Source organism: Colletes latitarsis, chromosome 8, assembly GCF_051014445.1.
Source record: "Colletes latitarsis isolate SP2378_abdomen chromosome 8, iyColLati1, whole genome shotgun sequence".
NCBI lineage: Eukaryota > Metazoa > Arthropoda > Insecta > Hymenoptera > Colletidae > Colletes > Colletes latitarsis.
In genome coordinates this window covers 7133257-7152995 of record NC_135141.1, presented here as the reverse complement: position 1 = coordinate 7152995, position 19739 = coordinate 7133257, and positions in this window count along the sequence as shown.

Genomic DNA, 19739 nt, shown 5'->3' with positions numbered 1-19739 from the left:
CCATGTTGTTAACACATTGCATGCGGGAAACGTACTTTTAAGTTTTTCGCAGACTCCCTCTGCAACGCGGGTCACGTAAAAGTACGTATTTAGTAGATTTGTGCTAGAGAGCGGGTATCGTACAAATACGATGGGCACTGTATGTATGGTATTTGTGTTACTAGGCAACGGTTTGCATTGTTTCTCCTTCAGAAATTTTACTTGTCAAGTTACTCAGCCTTCTATCGAGCTATGAGCTCCAGAACGTACAAGCCGTGGTTTGTTAATTTTAAGTTTGTTTTTTTTATTATTGATTACAACAATGATAAAATGAGCCATTGTGACGAAGATAGTGATCGCGAAATATGTGTTGACGGATTATCGGACTTTTCATATGATAGTATTAGGTCTACCGGAATGTTCCGACCGTTTCGGTTACACCCAATTTCAACAAGTATGTGCATATTCATGTGACGCATATTTGACTCTCTTTTTTTATCGCTGACAATGTATACACATTGACGTCGCAGATGAACTAAAACCAAGATGATTCCTGCTAGTATTAAGTGAGACGCGACCGTGTACCCATGGCTCCTGATAAAGTTCATTTACGCCACTGTATTTTGTACGAATTCCAACAAGGAAGAAATGCTACACAAGCGGGTAGAAATTTATTGAACGTATTTGGTGAAGGTACAGTTTCTAATAGAACATGTAAAAGATGATTTGGAAAATTTCAAGTAGGTGATTTTGACCTTTCTGATAAGCTACGCTTATCTGATAAGCGACCGTCAAAATCCTTTTTTGACAACAACGGAGATTGCGGAAAGGCTTGATTTAGCTCAACAAACCATTTCGGACCATATTCGGAAACTAGGATTTGTGTGGAAATATTCGAGATGGGTGCCACATAAGTTAAGTGAGAAGAATATGAATGGTCGAATCATCATACGCACATCTTTGCTTGCACGGAACAAAATCGAACCCTTCTTGGAGCGGATCATAACTGGGGATGAAAAGTGGATTACATATGAAAACATCGTAAGGAAAACGGCATACTGAGAACCCGAAAAAGATGCCCCGTCCACCTCTAAACCGAAGTTGAGCCTGAATAAGAGAATGTTGTGTATATGGTCAGACATTCGAGGACCAATACATTTTGAGCTGTTGAAACCAATCGAAAAGCTAAATTCGGATAGGTACTGTCAACAATTGGATAAATTAAAAACAGCGCTCCAAGAAATGACGCCGGCGGTGTTCAATAGGAAGGATATCATACTGCTTCATGATAATACCAGGCCATATGCTGCTTTGGGGACTCGTCAGAGAATCGCAAAACTAGGCTGGGAAATTCTGTCATATGCACCATACTCCCCGGACCTAGCACCCTACGATTATCACTTGTTTCTGTCCTTACAAAATTTTTTGCACGGCAAAAAATTCAAGACCGAAGAAGATATCAGACAAGCACTGGTTCCATTTTTGGCCTCTATAGATAAGGCATTTTTTAAAAGTGGGACATACAAATTGCCATCACGCTGGCAAGAAGTCATAAATAATGATGGCAATTATATTATTCAATAAAGATTATTCAAGGTATGAGAAATTTATTCTTTTGTTTTATTCTAAAAACGGACAGAACTTTCCGGTAGACCTAATAATTCTGAAAGTCAAGATAACGAAGAAAGTGACGATGATTACATTATTCCACGTTCTCAAGTGTTTATCCGAAGAACTATTTTTAGCAGTTCTGAAACAAGTTCTGATGAAGAAGCAACTGAATGGTCATCGATTGACAATCCTCCAGTCCTTGAAGAGTTTTTGGGTCACCCTGGGATAACTGATATATCTAATGTTCCTGAATCCACAGTTGATGCAGTAAAGTTATTTATAGGCAACGCTTTTTTTGCATATACAGGGTGTTCGGCCACCCCTGGGAAAAATTTTAATGGGAGATTCTAGAGGCCAAAATAGGACGAAAATCAAGAATACTAATTTGTTGATTGAAGCTTCGTTAAAAAGTTATTGACGGTTAAAGTTCCGCCCGTACTGAATCTTTTCCCCGAAAATTGGCAGGATTTCGGGGGTATGTCTATTCACCAAAAGTGATTGTAATTGACCCCCGCAAACGAAAATAATTTTTCCAAAACGATTTGAAATTTTTGAATTCAATTGTCAATAAGTTTTTAACGAAGCCTCCATCAACAAATTCGTATTCCTGATTTTCGTCTTATTTTGGCCTCTAGAATATCCCATTAAAATTTTTCCCAAGCTTAGCCGAATATCCTGTACATATAGTCCGGGCTACGATATAGCGAGGTCGAAAACTCGAATGGGTGTCAATGTTTACATGTTTCAGCTTCCGAAACAACGGAATTGACAGAAATAGGAATAGCTAAGGTCCTTAGACTATGATCAGGGCTCAAATTTGGTCAGGTCAGAAATTAATTTATTTTTGAATTTAAGCAACTGCAATTTCTTGTCGGTTAGATACTGATTAACTTCATTAGGAAATATTTCTTTTGTCGGTTCATCGAAAGGGGCTGGAAAATCATGGGGACTAGTAGTACATATGCCTCAGCCTGTATAATAATAGATGAATCGCGTCTTCAATCAGATACGAATACTGACTCTGATGCAGATGTAAGCATAATATAATATATAATTGATTTAAAAAATATATTTAATGAAAAAATTCAAATAACTGTTAATTTTTTTATTCTTTAACCCTATATTCTACGTACTCGAGTGGTTAATTCGATTTTTTCAAGCATTCTCGATAAACTGACAAAAAGTTTTCCAATAAAAGTTACTCCGTAATTATGTGACAAGAAATGGTAAAAGAAAAAATTGGCAAAAATCTTTTTATTCAATAAAGAATTAAGATCACCTTAATTTTTGTAATAAAATTGTATCTTTGTATCTCGATGATGGTTTTGGAACGAAATTGACATGAATCTCTGTGTACGTGAGGACTCAACAGACTACTTGACTTATGCACTCTGCATTTTTTTTGTTTGTTTCTTGGGAATAAAGAAGCAACAAAAGTTAATTGCACTATCTCTTTTGATGGTTACCGACATCGTGCCGTTCGGCTTTTCAAGCCATGCTATCCGAGACGATGCAGGTCTTTAGAGTGTTTGGCTTTGCCGAGAAGTACTTAGGGTGCCGATCGGCCGTGCTAGATGACAAATGCCGACACAGTGGAGACGCAATTTTCGGCAGTGCCGAACGGCAAAACCCGACTCAGTGGGGACGCGGCTTAAGAGTTGCGGATGTTTTGTTTATGGGTCGGCGATAGAGAGTCCGCCCGATCGTCGATTATCAAAGGAACCGTGTGCATGGCCGATGAACCGAAGGCATGCTACTGCACGGCACGTAGAAAGCGATAAGGGCTTTGCCTTTTGGTAAGAGGACTGTGATGAATCCCACGGCACTTAACCCTAACCCAGAACCGTCGGAGACGAAACTTCCAACATACGAAAGAAAGTAAAATAGTTCTCGAAACAGCATGGATTACGCAAATATGAAACCTGAAATAATATAGATAAAAATATTATAAAAAGCCTTATTATAAGTATGCAAAATTGAATTTTGTATGTAATTCGTAGTGGTGGAAACGTTATAAATTATTAATTTTTGTTTTCGTACATAAGATTTAAAATAAAATGAGTTTTGCTTACAGTTGGTATACTTATGAAACACAGATTAAACAATATTTCCGTCATTTAAGTTATTAATTACTGTTAAGGATAACTGAAAAATCGATAAGTAGCCACGCGATCTACGTTCGAAATAAGCAACGCGTGACACCTATTGTCCAAACATATCTACCATGTATGTTTGTATACAGGATGGGGCAGTAACTATTAGCACCTCAGATATCTTCGAAACTATAAGTTTCACAGAAATATTTGCTAAAGTAAATTGCACAGTACGAAGGGCGCTATTGGGTGGCGATAATAGTTTTTTTGCAGGTGGAGGTACTTCGGACATTTGAAGGTCACATCCATTTTTTTAAATGGATCGGTATGTTTTTGCTTCCGTATCACAATAGAGGATCTTAAAACGAGTTCAACGACCTATTACACAAGGTCATTGAAGGTCATAGAAAGTAGAGAAAGGCGATAATACTTGCGGTTTTGGTAGTAAATGAAACATGTTTATAGTAGGTGTTCGAAATGATGACCATCACTGTCAATGCACCGTTGGATTCTTTTTACGATTGATTGACTTGTAAGTCTTACAGCGTCAGAACTTATTGATGCACAGGCTGCAATAATTCGCTGTTGCATGTCGTGAGATGTAGTTGGTACTTCTTTGTACACTTTCTCTTTCAGTGTTCCCCACAGAAAGAAATCTAAAGGTGTTATGTCTGGTGAACGAGCTGCCCACGATATTGGACCGCCGCGTCCAATCCAACGATTTCGAAATTTTTCATCGAGTTCCCTTCGCGCAATCGATGAATAATGTGCTGGGCATCCATCATGTTGATACCACATGGTTTGTCGTGTAAATAAAGGTAACTCTTCTAGCAAAAGACCCAATGTATCCTTAACAAAATTAGCATAGACGTTGCCATTCAAATTTCCATTGATAAAATAAGGTCCAATAATTTTATTACCTATGATACCGCACCTTACATTCACAGACCATTGTTTTTGATGTTCAACCTGTCGCAGCCAATGTGGATTTTCCGCTGCCCATAAATGCATGTTATGCAAATTAACATTCCCGTGATTTGTGAATGTTGCTTCATCAGTAAATAAGACGGTATTAAAAAAAAGCTCATTGTTTTGAATCTGACGTATAGCCCATCGACAAAACTCAACGCGATTCATGAAGTCGTTCCCATGCAATTCTTGGTGAAGACTAACGTGATACGGATGAAATTTGTGACGGTGCAAAATGCGAAGTACGCTCCTCCTACTAATGCCAGATTCGTGTTCAATTTGTCACGAACTAATATGAGAATTTCTAGACACACTAGCGAGCACACCGATTTCCATTTCTTCGTTAATTACTCGTTTCTGGCGTTCACTTTTACGAACACTTAAACTACCGGTGTGCCTAAGTTTATCATACACATTTTTAAATGTTTGACGCGAAGGCTGAGACCGATGTGGATATCGTTCAGCATACAAGTTTTTCGCCCTTACAGAATTTTGTTCGCATTCGCCATAAATAAGAAGCATATTAATCTGCTCTTCAAACGGATACATCGTGCCGGATTGACCGATTTATCGATACTAATCTTATGATGTTTATCTTACTCTGCAAACTATTAAAGTGTCCTTCAAGCAGTGTTTATTCTCAGTGAAGTAAACGGTAAGCATTACGCATTCCTCTACTGTTGACAATACGTATGTTTCATTTACTACCAAAACCGCAAGTATTATCGCCTTTCTCTACTTTTTATGACCTTCAATGACCTTGTGTAATAGGTCGTTGAACTCGTTTTAAGATCCTCTATCGTGATACGGAAGCAAAAACATACCGAACCATTTAAAAAAATGGATGTGACCTTCAAATGTCCGAAGTACCTCCACCTGCAAAAAAACTATTATCGCCACCCAATAGCGCCCTTCGTACTGTGCAATTTACTTTAGCAAATATTTCTGTGAAACTTATAGTTTCGAAGATATCTGAGGTGCTAATAGTTACTGCCCCACCCTGTATATGTTTGTATGTATGCATATAAATAAGTATCGCGTCGTGAGGAATGTCCTCACAGTAAGCCGTGTGCCGTTGTTTCATAATTCGCTTGTCGTCCAAAAAATAATAAAACTAAAGATAAAAATTTAACAATTACAATAAACTAACGGAACTGCTTTTGAATATTTATTTTTATAGTACTATCTAGAAATAGAAAGTACTACTGTATCTCAATTTATTTCCAAAAGATCAAATTCCTTACATTTTAAGTATCGCGATAACCGCCAATCGACCACCCACTAGACGAATGGGTTTCCCTTGTCCGGACCCAACGAGATGGGTCCAGTTGGGAATCCGACCATTCAATAAGGGAATGTGCATTCCAAATGTCGCCAAGATGGATAACCATCTTGGCGATAGACCCTCTAAACAATATACCGATTTTCCGAGCGTCCCCTTTTTCCAAAATTCCTAGTGTCGCCAAGATGGCTCCTCCTGATAACAGATTTCCCAAACACCCCCTTTCTCAGAATTCCTTGGCTGCTCTCCTACTCTACCTCCCACCCCTTCAGGAGGCCTAAGTTAAATACCGGACTCAAACAGGGAGACGGGCAGTCTTGTACACCAGAACACAGGGTCACATTGTCATCCCGGACATACATGGTAAACCTATACCAGTTTGTACGAAAATTCTAATAAACGATCCAATAAATGTAATTCGGAGTTACCTCGACGACATAATTGGTGGCAGCGGTAAGGGATATCACCTTCGGGCTTATTCAGAAGAAAATATACTAGTTGTGCTAGTTATCCCATTAGTGGAAGTTTCTGAAGGTATCCCACTACGAACCCGAGAACTTCGAAGATCTACATAACCTGGATTCCAATTGGACGCAGTGGAGAAAGAGCAGCAGCAACGTAAGTCTCTCTACTGACACACTATCCGACACTCTGCACGACTTCGTAACTGCTCCTTCTAACAACATGTCGAGAACACAAAGCCCGACTCGCGCCCAAATTGACATGAACCTGCTGGCCGAAAAATTACTGCAAGTATGTGACAGACTGAAAGCTATAGAAGACAAAACGGAACCTAGACAGACTGTGCAAACATCGAGTGATCCGTTACGCAACACGGAAACGCATTCATTTGGTACAATTGAAAAATACGATAAATGCCTACAACTAATCCCAGACTTCGACGGAACGAACACCGAGATTTTCATTACCACGCTCATTAAAGTCTCGTCTATGCTAAACCAGAATCAACACTCATTACTTCTATTAGCTCTCATGGCACAAAAACTAAAAGGACGTGCAGCATTAACAATTCGACCAGACACAATTACGACAATCCCAAAATTAATAGAGAAAATTCGTTTTCTCTACGGGAAAACAATCGACACAGCATCCGTGAAAAATAAGCGAGACTCGTGTAAACAAAGGCCACACGAGCCCATTAACGACTTTATACATCGGTTTTCACAAATACAAGACGAATTGTTGACTGCCGTAAACTCTGAAAGAAGACTCCAAACCTACATCGACATTAAGGAAATCATCTGCAACGAAGAGGGTATCCAAACATTCAGACGCAATGTAAAGCCTGAAATCTCGCAATACTTGTTTAGCCAACAACTCGACACTCTAAACCAAACATTCGAATCCGCACGCATGTATGACACAGAACTCCAATACATGCAACAATCAAGGATGTGGACTTAACCAAGGGACCACAAGGCGCACAGAGAATCTACCAATCAAAGAAACCAACCTCGAAGAAATCCTGACACGAGATGGGACAACAAAGAGTGCAACTTTTGCAAACGACGAGGACACACGGAAAACGAATGCAGGACGACGCAATGGAAAAGAACAAGAAGGAAGGCGAGCCGAACAACAGCGAAATTTTCAACGGGCCCAGCCGAACTCAACACCGCCAGGAGCACAATCATAATCGGAAACGCCTGGTCCGCAGCAACAGAGGACCATCGTGTAGACCACTCCCCGTTTGTTCAACTAGAAGTACCAGGGCTCCAACCTACTACATTCCTCATCGACACAGGTAGCGAAATTTCAATAATTAAACAAAAGCAAATCATCGACCAAAGCTTACCCAGAGGAGAATCGATAACGCTCAGGGGCATCACGAACAATACCACGGATACGTTATACTCTGTACTCGTGCCGTTTAATGATAAATGTAACGAACTTCAAGTCGTTAATGATAATTCTCCAATTTTACAAGACGGGATACTAGGGGCAGACTTCCTATTTAACCACAACTTCTCCCTTTCTTGTAACTCATTTATAATCGGCAATATCATTAAACGACGCGCAAACGCCAAGAGCAATTGTCAAAACAAAACGGTACTGGTCAATTTTATAACCGGAATAGGAGCAATTACGAAGGTCGATGCAAATGGTCACCCCATACTCCCACATTCCCTTAAGGATCAAATCGAATCAGTAGAGGATTTTAACGAAAAATCGGCTTACCGTATACAAGGTAACAGTAACAGTAGCGAGAGGATCGATCTCTTAAGAGAGAATACTCGGTTAGATCACCTAACAGAGGGCAAAGATCAGATTTGGGAAATCGTTTCAAACTCCCACGATATTTTCATATTGCCTGGAGACCCTCTTCCTAAATCCTCAATCCTCGAACACGAAATTAAAACGACTGACGAGATTCCGATACACACCAAACAATACCGATATCCCCCAATACACCAAGACGAAATTAAACGACAGGTGATGGAGATGTTACAGAAAGGTATCATTAGGGATAACAATAGCCCACACAACAGTCCCCTATGGATCGTTCCGAAAAAACAAGACGCGTCCGGTAAACAAAAGTGGCGATTAGTCATAGATTACCGGAAACTAAATGAAAAAACTATAAAAGATTCATATCCAATACCCAACATCGATGAAATCTTGGACAGACTAGGTAACGCGAAATACTTTTCCGCTTTCGATCTAGCCTCGGGTTTTCACCAGATCGGAGTTACGGAAACCGATATTCAAAAAACCGCTTTTTCGACTAGCGACGGCCATTACGAATTTCTACGAATGCCTTTCGGATTGAAAAACGCACCACCGACATTCCAAAGACTCATGAACCGCGGTTTGCAAGGACTGATCGGTAACAACTGCTTCGTCTACATCGACGATATCGTAGTTTTCGGAAGGACCTTAGAAGAACACAACAACAACTTAAAGATCTTGTTCGAACGACTGAGACAGTGCGGTTTAAAACTACAACCTGACAAATGCGAATATCTAAAGCCGGAACTAGAATACTTAGGTCATGTTATTTCGTCTGACGGGGTACAACCCAATCCGAAACGCATAGACAAGGTGAAAAACTATCCGGTTCCCAAAAATCCCAAAGAAATTAAGCAGTTCTTAGGACTGTGCGGGTACTATAGGAAATTCATACAAAACTTCGCCAGAATCGCGAAACCCCTCAATCAGCTCTTAAGAAAAGATAAAAAGTTTGAATGGACGAACGACCAACAGGTAGCTTTCGAGACCCTATGCAACGCACTGACGACGCAACCCCTTTTACAATATCCGAACTGGACGAAACCTTTCGTGTTAACGACCGACGCGAGCAATTACGCCCTAGGTGCGGTATTATCGCAAGGGACTATCGGCCAAGACAAACCAATCGCGTACGCTTCGAGAACCTTAAATAACGCAGAGACCCGATACACAACGACTGAAAAGGAATTACTAGCGATTGTTTGGGCAACCAAACATTTCCACTAATATCTATACGGACGAAAGTTCACCATTGTGACTGATCACAGACCACTTGTCTGGTTGATGAACGTGAAGGACCCAAATTCACGTTTAGTGCGATGGCGACTAAAACTATTAGAATACGACTACGAAATAGTCTACAAACAAGGGAAAATCAATACGAACGCAGACGCACTTTCACGATGTACGGTTAGAATCATCGAAGACAAACTTATAGGCGACGAATTAGAAAAGTATATAACGTTTTATTCAAAGAACCCCCAGACATCGAGAGAGGACGAAAAATTCATTAGCGAACTAGTAGGGCATCCAAAACCTACTACGTCCCAAAACCACAGCGGTCCCTCATTACAGTCTCAGGTAACAATCCGCCAAGGTCTCCGGAAAGAGCTCCCGACTATCATTTATACGGAGACACCTCCCGAAATAACTGAAAAGAACAAAACCTATCTATCCCCGCATGAAACTGACAAATCAAAACTAGAGACCATAACCAAAATTTTAAACGACGGTTCTAAGATCAACATAATACAAGATCGAAATTATAACACTGAACTTGCTACGCTTTTTTCAACCTTAAATAGAGACATAGAAATTTACGTTTCTAAACCAATCCCCTCAGACAAACAAGAAATCATTGGGTTAGCACACGATTCGATCTTCGGAGGCCATTACGCTTACGATAAAACATTGCAAAAGATTCGTAAACAATATGAATGGCCAAACATCACGAGGGACGTAAAGACCTATGTCGAAAACTGCGAAACTTGTCAACGACAGAAAGACACGAAACGACAAACATACATGCCGCAAGCAACTGACATTCCCTCAAAACCGACTGACAAAATTTCCCTCGATCTAGTAGGACCTTTGGATGCGACTCCTCGCAATAACAAATATATTCTAGTCATACAGGACTATCTAACTAGATATATCATTTGCGAACCGCTAATCGATAAATCTACGGCAGCCATCATACAAGCCGTTTGGGCTTCGTGGCTACGCATTTTTGGCAAACCTAAAGAGATCCAGACAGATAACGCAAAAGAATTTACTTCTCAAGAATTCGCTGAATTCTGCAATCTTATGAGATCAAGACACGTCCTCACTTCCGTATACCACCCACAATCTAATGGTAAAAACGAAAGATCTCACAGCATTCTAAAGGAGTACATTCGGTGCTACCAAACAGCAGAAAAACCTTGGGATCTCCTACTCCCTCAGGCAATGCTTAACTATAATTGCACGACTAACCGCTCCACTGGATATACACCATTCGAACTGCAACTGGGCTATGAACCCAATAGTATCTTCGACGAACAGGACGAATTACTGACTCTGAGACAGCAAATAGGGAACCTTAAATTCAAACACGAGAATAAAATAATCGAGACCCTCGAAAATCTCCAGTCACAGCAACCTTCCACGTCCTACGATCACCTTGAAACGATTTCCGAAGGTAACCAAGTTCTTATACGTAACTACACCGCCAAATCATTGGAGGAACGATGGCGAGGACCTTTCGGGGTTGTAGAAGCAATTGATGGTCATTCGATTAAAGTAAATGAAAATGGACGAGTAACCGCGCATCATAGGACTAACGTCAAACTTTTTAAACGAGCGTCACCTACCATTTCAGACGATGAAACCTAGCAGAAGCTTCGTAATCGCTCCGAACCTTATGACGACCATGGCCATAATATGGATTACGAATAATATCTCAACGACTCAAACCAGCGATGAAAAATATTCCATGACCGCACTCAGCGATCAAAAATCCATCTTTCTCGAGCACCTAAGTAGAGTTAGGATTTTTCATGAACAATGGAAAATAGTCGTCGGTTACGATTTTGCTCATATCGAAACTGATCTACGGGCTATCGAGGATTTGTACCAGCATATCCTAACCGGGCTGTGCCTTCGAGACATATCGGGGGATAAATTCACGTGTTCATCACGCATCCGACTAGTAAAATGAGTAGCATCTTTCAGTCACGTTCAGGGAGAGCTTCGCAATGCTTTTTATACTGCAGGAATTGATAGCAGCTCCTCGCGCGCACGGCGTGGAATTTTCGATTTCGTCGGAGAAATAAGCAAAACCCTCTTTGGTACACTCGGCGCATCGGACGCACAATATTATAATAACGAACTCGATAAACTCGACGCGGATCAGAAAACAGTCATTAATTACCTACGTAACCAGACGAGTATAATCCTTAATGCTGTGAAAACAAACACAGCTCTGTTTAACAAAACGCACACTCAAATCGAGTCAATAAATACTCAGTTTAACAAACTGAGAAACCTGTCGAAAGAAAACGAGATGAACATACAAATCGACGAAATAATCATGGACCTCGAACAAAGTATCGACGAGTTACGCGAACAAATTAGAAATATAGAGGATCTAACCTTCGACGCTAAACACGGTATTGTTAAACCCTACATTCTTCCACCCGAACAACTATTCAAGATACTCGAGGAACACGAGCACGTCGATAATTTCCCAGTGCCACTTAAGGAAACGTATTACATGGCACTCATCGATATTTGCGAAATAAATATAGGTCTCAACGGAAAGCGCGCCCTACTAGAAATAAGAATTCCTTTGTTAGAAGAACAAGCCTTCAATCTTGTCAAGGTAATTTCTCTCCCAGTTCATGGATGGATATTCCATTCAATAATAAACACACAACAGCGCCTTGTTTTCCTAGATCCCATGCGACTTGTTTTCATACCGATAGCGACGAACGATTTGATTAACGCAAAGAAACTCAACGACCAGATGATTCTTAAGCGAAATACCCCCGACTATTCAACGAGTTTCAGGGACAACTGCTTAACCAGTATTCTCACTAAACATGAGCCAGAAAATTGTGAAACGCGGTATATGCAAATACAAAACACTGTATGGATACAGCTCCATACAGGAAACCAATGGCTGGGTATAGCACCAAAATCAGAAACCTTGCATATACTGTATTCGGACAAAGAACTTAGACATCTGGAAATTAATCATAATTTTGTACTAACCTTAGCACCCGACTGCACCGGAATTTCACTTTCAGCTACTTTAAAGCCGACCAATATTTTGTACCATAATAATACGATCAATAACGATCAAATAGTGCTTGTAAGAATCAGAACCCCTAATATCAATATATCGGAAACCGATATCCCTCTGAACCTTGTACAAGAGGTGCATATCGATCCTGAAAACTTGCAATCCGTTGGACGAACACTAAGCGAACTGCAAGAAGCATCCGAACAAATCTCTCATCACCAGCGCATGAAAACTTGGAAAGAAAATTTTTTTGATTACCTTTCCTATGCAGGATACACAGCCCTTACGTGCCTACTGTTCGTCTTCTTCGTAAAAATAGGATTCTTTAGAGCACTAGTTAATGTATTAAGAACGCTCATCGGCAACTGCTATACGCACTGCAGTTTTAACAACCGTGCGCCTACACACCACGTCACATATTCCTCTGTCCCCCGAGCAACAGAAACACGTTCGTTAGCTCCTACACTTATGGACCGTCTGTCTAGATCGTAGACAAAGGTCCTCTATAAGGGGGAAGGTATTGCGATAACCGCCAATCGACCACCCACTAGAAGAATGGGTTTCCCTTGTCCGGACCCAACGAGATAGGTCCAGTTGGGAATCCGACCATTCAATAAAGGAATGTGCATTCCAAGTGTCGCCAAGATGGTTATCCATCTTGGCGATAGACCCTCTAAACAATACACCGATTTTCCGAGCGTCCCCTTTTTCCAAAATTCCTAGTGTCGCCAAGATGGCTCCTCCTGATAACAGATTTCCCAAACACCCCCTTTCTCAGAATTCCTTGGCTGCTCTCCTACTCTACCTCCCACCCCTTCAGGAGGCCTAAGTTAAATACCGGACCCAAACAGGGAGACGGGCAGTCTTGTACATCAGACCACAGGGTCACATTGTCATCCCGGACATACATGGTAAACCTATACCAGTTTGTATGAAAATTCTAATAAACAATCCAATAAATGTAATTCGGAGTTACCTCGACGACATAAGTGCTTGGTATACTTATGGTACGCACTGTATTGTGTTATTCAGGCGTGATATCTTAAGCGAGCGAAGTCATATCCGAGCGATACCGCGCATCCGGCCGCAGCGACTTCGCGCCTAGACGCAAACTCGGCACATTCCTGCGCGAGAGAGACAACACGAGCAGCCTCGAAACCCAAGCTGGACCGCTCATTCCGACTGCTGCAAACTCAGCAGCATTCACCGTCTCACTCTAACGAGACCTCAGGCAAAGTGCGCCGTGTTCCCCACAGAAGAGATGGAAACAACAACCAATTGAGCCCATAATTATGAAAGTGGTCTAACAAGGAACATTCGCGAACGATCCGGCTTCGATTTTGATGAAACTTCGTACACTTATGAAGCAGCCAAAAATAATCGACACGTTTTTTTTAGCTGCGGTAACTCGAGTTTAAGGGGTGAAACCACCCCTTGAAGTTTTGGCTCAAAACGGCTATCTCGAAAACGGAAAAATATACGAAAAAATTGTTAATGGGCGAGGTTAATGGTTTCGTATGTACAATAACATGGTGTTAAAAAATTTAACAAAATACAATTTGTTTATAACAAAAAAAATTTCTTAACTTAATTTTTCATTTTATTGAAACTTTCATAATGACAAAAAATGACGACCATTTTATTCCAAATCCATTGGTATGTAATATTTTAAAATTGCTTCTTACAGTTTTGCAGATTTTGATAATTTACATCTTGCGCGCACATCCACTATTGTAGCAGCCGTTGTAACTTTGATTTTAATGAAGCACTGTAGGCTTGCACTAAATTATACAATATAATTTTAAACTTAGATTTTTAATTTTAAACTGAAAATAATTTTTCCAGAATGATTTGAAATCTTTTTTTTTTGCTTAAAAATTTAGGCACTTACGCCCCCCTGTCGATTTTTCTTAAAAATTACTTTTTCATTTTTAGTAATTTTGTTTGACGCCCTACAGAAAAGTTGTATAATACTTTTTTGTAGGTACCCATGAGCTCTACTTCGGAAAAAAGTTTTATTGAAATATATTCACAATTGTAGGAGTTACGGCTGTTTGAAAATTGGACCATTTTTATGGGGTTTTTCTCATTTTGCGGGGTCAAGGACCAACTTTTCGAATATTTTTACAATTTGCACATATTCTCCATCAAAATACGCATAGTTTGCTTTTTTAAACATTAAAATCGTCCAATCCATTCTGAAATTATGACGTTTTAAAGATATACATGAAATTTCAGGGAAGCATTTCTGCCCTCACATTAGATTTTCGGTAAAGAATTTTTTTCTTGAAAGTGCGTAGGATTTCGGGGTATGTCTATTCAACAAAAATACTTGTAATTGACCCCTGTAACTACATATAATTTTTTTAGTATGATTTGACATTTTTTAATTTCATCTAAAAATTTCGGTATCTACTCGAATTTTTATCTTGAAAGTGGGTAGGATTTCAGGGGTAAGTGTATCCATCAAAAATGATTGTAATGGAGCCCCGCAACCAAAAATAATTTTTTCAGAATGATTTGAAATTTTTTAATTTAATTTTGTTAACTTTTTAACGAAGCCTCCATCAACAAATTAGTATTCGTGATTTCCGTCTTATTTTGGCATCTAGAATCTCCCATTAAAATTTTTCCCAGGTGTGGCCGAATACCCTGTATAGATGAAAAACCAAATGCATTCCACAATTCTGTCGAGTACTGTTATTCTGTTAAAAATGAACCAAGATGCCATATTTGTTTTGACGTGGCAATAATTAAATGCACATGGTGTAAGAAATCTTTATGTTTCAAACATTTTTTCGACGAGTATCACTATTATCGAAACTACATAGAGTAATTGCTATACGCACTGTATGTATTTATAATTTATAAATTGCTCCATCTTTGCCACGATGTCATAGGTGGATAATAAAAACAATTAATCTTTTCATTGCTGTTAAGAAACTTGTTACTGTTATTGTTACTTATTACTTGTTACTGTATAATTTAGTGCAAGCCTACAGTGCTTCATTAAAATCAAAGTTACAACGGCTACTATCATAGTGGATGTACGCGCAAGATGTAAATCATAAAAATCTGCATAACTGTAAGAAGCAATATTAAAATGTTACATACCAATGGATTTGGAATAAAATGCTCGTCATTTTTTGTCATTATGAAAATTTCAATAAAATGAAAAATTAAGTTAATAAATTTTTTTTGTTATAAACAAATTGTATTTTGTTAAATTTTTTAACATCATGTTATTGTACATACGAAACCATTAACCTCGCCTATTAACAATTTTTTCGTATGTGTTACGTATGTCGAACGTTTCGTTCCTCAAATTTTTCTTGCCACTTGCGTGCATTAGGAAATCGCCCTGCTACTTATCTAACCTTTGAAATGGGGGTCACTTCCGTCGCGATGCAGCAGCCCGTTAATTAATACAATTCAGAGAATGGAGCAGCTCGTTAATTAATACAATTCGGAGAATAGTGCACACGGTTATTTCTAACGTACTTTTGAATCCGCCCCACATAGATTTTTTGGTATATAAACCCCGTAATTTCATTACTCGGGGGATCATAATCGTACCGTCACGCTTAGTGTCAACTCCACGACTCTCGTTACGCGTATACGATTTTTGTTAGTCAGTTGTATTTGTGAGATCGGGCTACAGTTCCCTGTCGTATCAATATTATACCATATAGAATCCGTGAACCGGCATAAATTCTATTACGGCCATTACTTTCAACTGACATACCCCCGCATCGCCAGTGCGTCAACACCGCGCAAGATCTTTTTAGGTAAATATACTCATTCTTTGATCGCGACACAAGATACACGAAACAATTGTATTTTATTTGTTGATTTAAGAATATATCTACTTTTATTATCAAATCAGAGTTACCCAGCTTCTTTAACCCACAATTATATAAAGCGATTATTATTAGTTAAACGTTCCCATAATAATATAACCTTACCGCTCGGGTTATATTATATTTAATAATTCACAGTTACGAGTTCAATTAACACATCCCCATATCCAAATACAACCTCTTACAACCTAGTGGCTCCTCGATTACGCATCGAGTTCGTCCACGCAATCTATTACCATCCTAGCGGCTCCCTGATCACGCATCAGGTTCGTCCGCATCCTACAGCTCCCTGATTTCGCATCAGGTTCGTCTGTCATTTATCCAACCTCCCAGCAGCTCCTCGATTACGCATCGAGTTTGTCTGCGTTTCTTCCAACCACCTAGCAGCTCCCCGATTTCGCATTGGGTTCGTCTGCGTCGTTATCAACAATCCTAGTGACTCCCCGATTTCGCATCGGGTTCGTCCGTGTACCTAACTAACAAATTGATACCATATTCCATACTCTCTCTCGCACTCGCAGGCCACGCGCGCTGCACGGCCCTGGCTCGTAACATATGTCTTTCCGTTTTCGAGATAGCCGTTTCGAGCCAAAACTTCAAGGGGTCGTTTCACCCCTTAAACTCGAGTTATCGCAGCTAAAAAAAATACGTGTCGATTATTTTTGGCTGCTTCATAAGTGTACGAAGTTTCATCAAAATCGAAGCTGGACCGTTCGCGAAGGTTCCTTGAGAGTCAAAACTTAAAACAAACGAGTTTATCAGTTATTTCACACCACATTATTTTAAACTAAATTAATTCAATGCAGTTTTTACGATATTGTCAAAAATGAACTGAATATGAAATAGTGGTTGGAATCTTAACATTATATGAAATTCATTTAGTGTTAATTATGAAAGTGGTCTAATTGTAAGTCAAAAATTTAAAGAAATTATATAAACATAACCTTAAAATGACACGTGGCCCTCTTTGGCGCGTTTCTGAACTACACAATAAGCCGAGAAATGACAATCAAACAATAACAGAAACGACAATATATTCTGGTCTACGTAATAATATATGGAATTCATTTAGTTCTATTTTGAAAGTGCATTAATTCAGTTGGACTCTCCCGATCTAATTATTGGCGGAGAAATAATTTATATATTTTACCACTATGTCAAAAGACAGCGGTTCTGCTATGTTAATGACTTATTATGTAAATATGTTAATTATTATTCGGATATGATGTGATTTGCAGATATTATACGACCAGTAATACTTGAAAGAAACGGAAAGGAATAAGACAATTATCATCTTCAGATGAGTCATGCCAAGATTTCACCGCAAATTTAAAAACCCCAGAAATGGTGCAAGGTAAGAAAAGGAAGAGGACAAGAAATGAAAGTAGTTACGCACAAAATATCAGAAAAATTAGAGAGAAATAATGGCGAAGAATACACAACAAGAAAATCAAAACTTGTGAGTGCCAAAATTTTTGGAAATAAGGATTTCTTTTGCTCAAAAAAATGTTTAGATCGCCTAGAATATAATGAAAGAAAATCTATTTTTGATCATGTCTGGAAACTAAAAGATTTTTAAATCCAGAATCTATATCTATGTACTACAGTTCATCAACGATTAATAAAACAAAGGCGGCCTAGAACTTTTGAAAGACCTATGAGAAAATGCAGTTACGAACATTTTTTGTCAAGAAATAATAATTCAGAAGTGTCGGTCTGCAGAAAATTTTTTTAGATACATTTAAAATTTCTGTAGGGCGGTTACTGGAACTGATCGTCGTGGGAAGATACCTGGATCTTCGCGAAAAACAGACGAAATTAAGATAAATTCCCAACATAATATGAGAGCCACTACACCAGAGCTCATCACACTCTCGGTTGAAAATACTTGAGTCCTCATTTAGATATTCGTAAAATGTATAGCCTATATTTGGAGAAAATATGTGACGAAAATAACCAATCATTTGTTAAAGGGTGGATCTACAGGAAAGCATTTAATACTGAATTTAATTTAAATTTCCATGCTGCTCGAAAAGACACGTGCTAAAAATGCCATTTACTAAAGGGAAAGCATACAGTAATGAGGAAGAGCAGTTACATCTTAGACAAAGTCATGATATACATTTGCAAAATGCCGAACGAGCTAGGAACTGTCTTGCAGAAGACCAGAAAAAAGCAAAAGAAAATCCCAGGGAATATTGTGGATTCTCATTTGATTTGCAAAAAGCACTTCCGTATCAAAACTTTCGGTTTCGTTAGCTTATTATAAGCGAAATATGTACGTATACAACTTGGGTTTCCACAATTTCCATAATGGCAATGTCAAGATGTATATATGGGATGAAATTACAGCTTCAAGAGATGCACACGAAGTAGCATCATCCATTTTAATGCATATGCAGGATACCTGTATAACTACTCAAAAACACGTAATAGCTTACAGTGATGCTTGTTCAGGCCAAAACCGTAACATCAAAGTAGCATTGACATGGATGGAAATTGCTCAGTCATCAAATAATAAAATTGAAACGATAGACCACCAATTTTTGATATCTGGTCAATTCTTGCTACCGAATGACCGTGATTTTGGGTTGATAGAAATGAAAATTAAAAAAAGCATATTATTGTACTTATACAACCCTGAGCATTATTATGAATTGATAGAAAAGTGTAGAAGAAGAAATACATTTTCGGTAAAACGAGTGTTGCAGCCAGATTTTATTTCAACGAAACCACTAGAAGAGTCAACGACAAGAAGAGTAAAAAATACCGCGGGCGAATCTGTGTGTTGGCTGCAAATTTAATGGATGAGATTCTTGAAAAATGAACCTTATAAGATGTTCTACAAAACTTCTTTAGATGATTCTAAATACCACATATTGAATCTTTCACCTAAAAGAGGAAGACTAAAAATATACGGAAATATTAAATTATATCTATTCTACATAACCACTAAAGCAGTAACAGAAGAAAAACATAAAGATATTATGTGTTTACTACCATACATCCCTCCAGTTTTTCAGGAACATTTTAAGAATCTTAAAAATTCATAATGATAAAAGCCTAAAATGATAAAAATAGATTACTTTTTAAAAATAATTAATGAATGTCCATGAATTATTTCATTAAAATTATTGTTTCTAAGAAAACTTGTAGTTTTTTATTGGTTTAAGTAATTTATAGGACATTCAGTTAATTTTGAAAATGGTCTAAGTCAACTCCAATTTTAAAAACAACATTTTTGTATGAAATTCACACAAAACTTCATGTTCATAATAAGTTTCCATTAATCAAGACTGAAGGATGTTTGCGACCTCTATATGGAAAGTTTCTTTGGATATATGAACGGTATTGCACCATCAAGATTCAATGACAATCAGCAGTTCGGTTTTCCACAATCTCTTTTACTA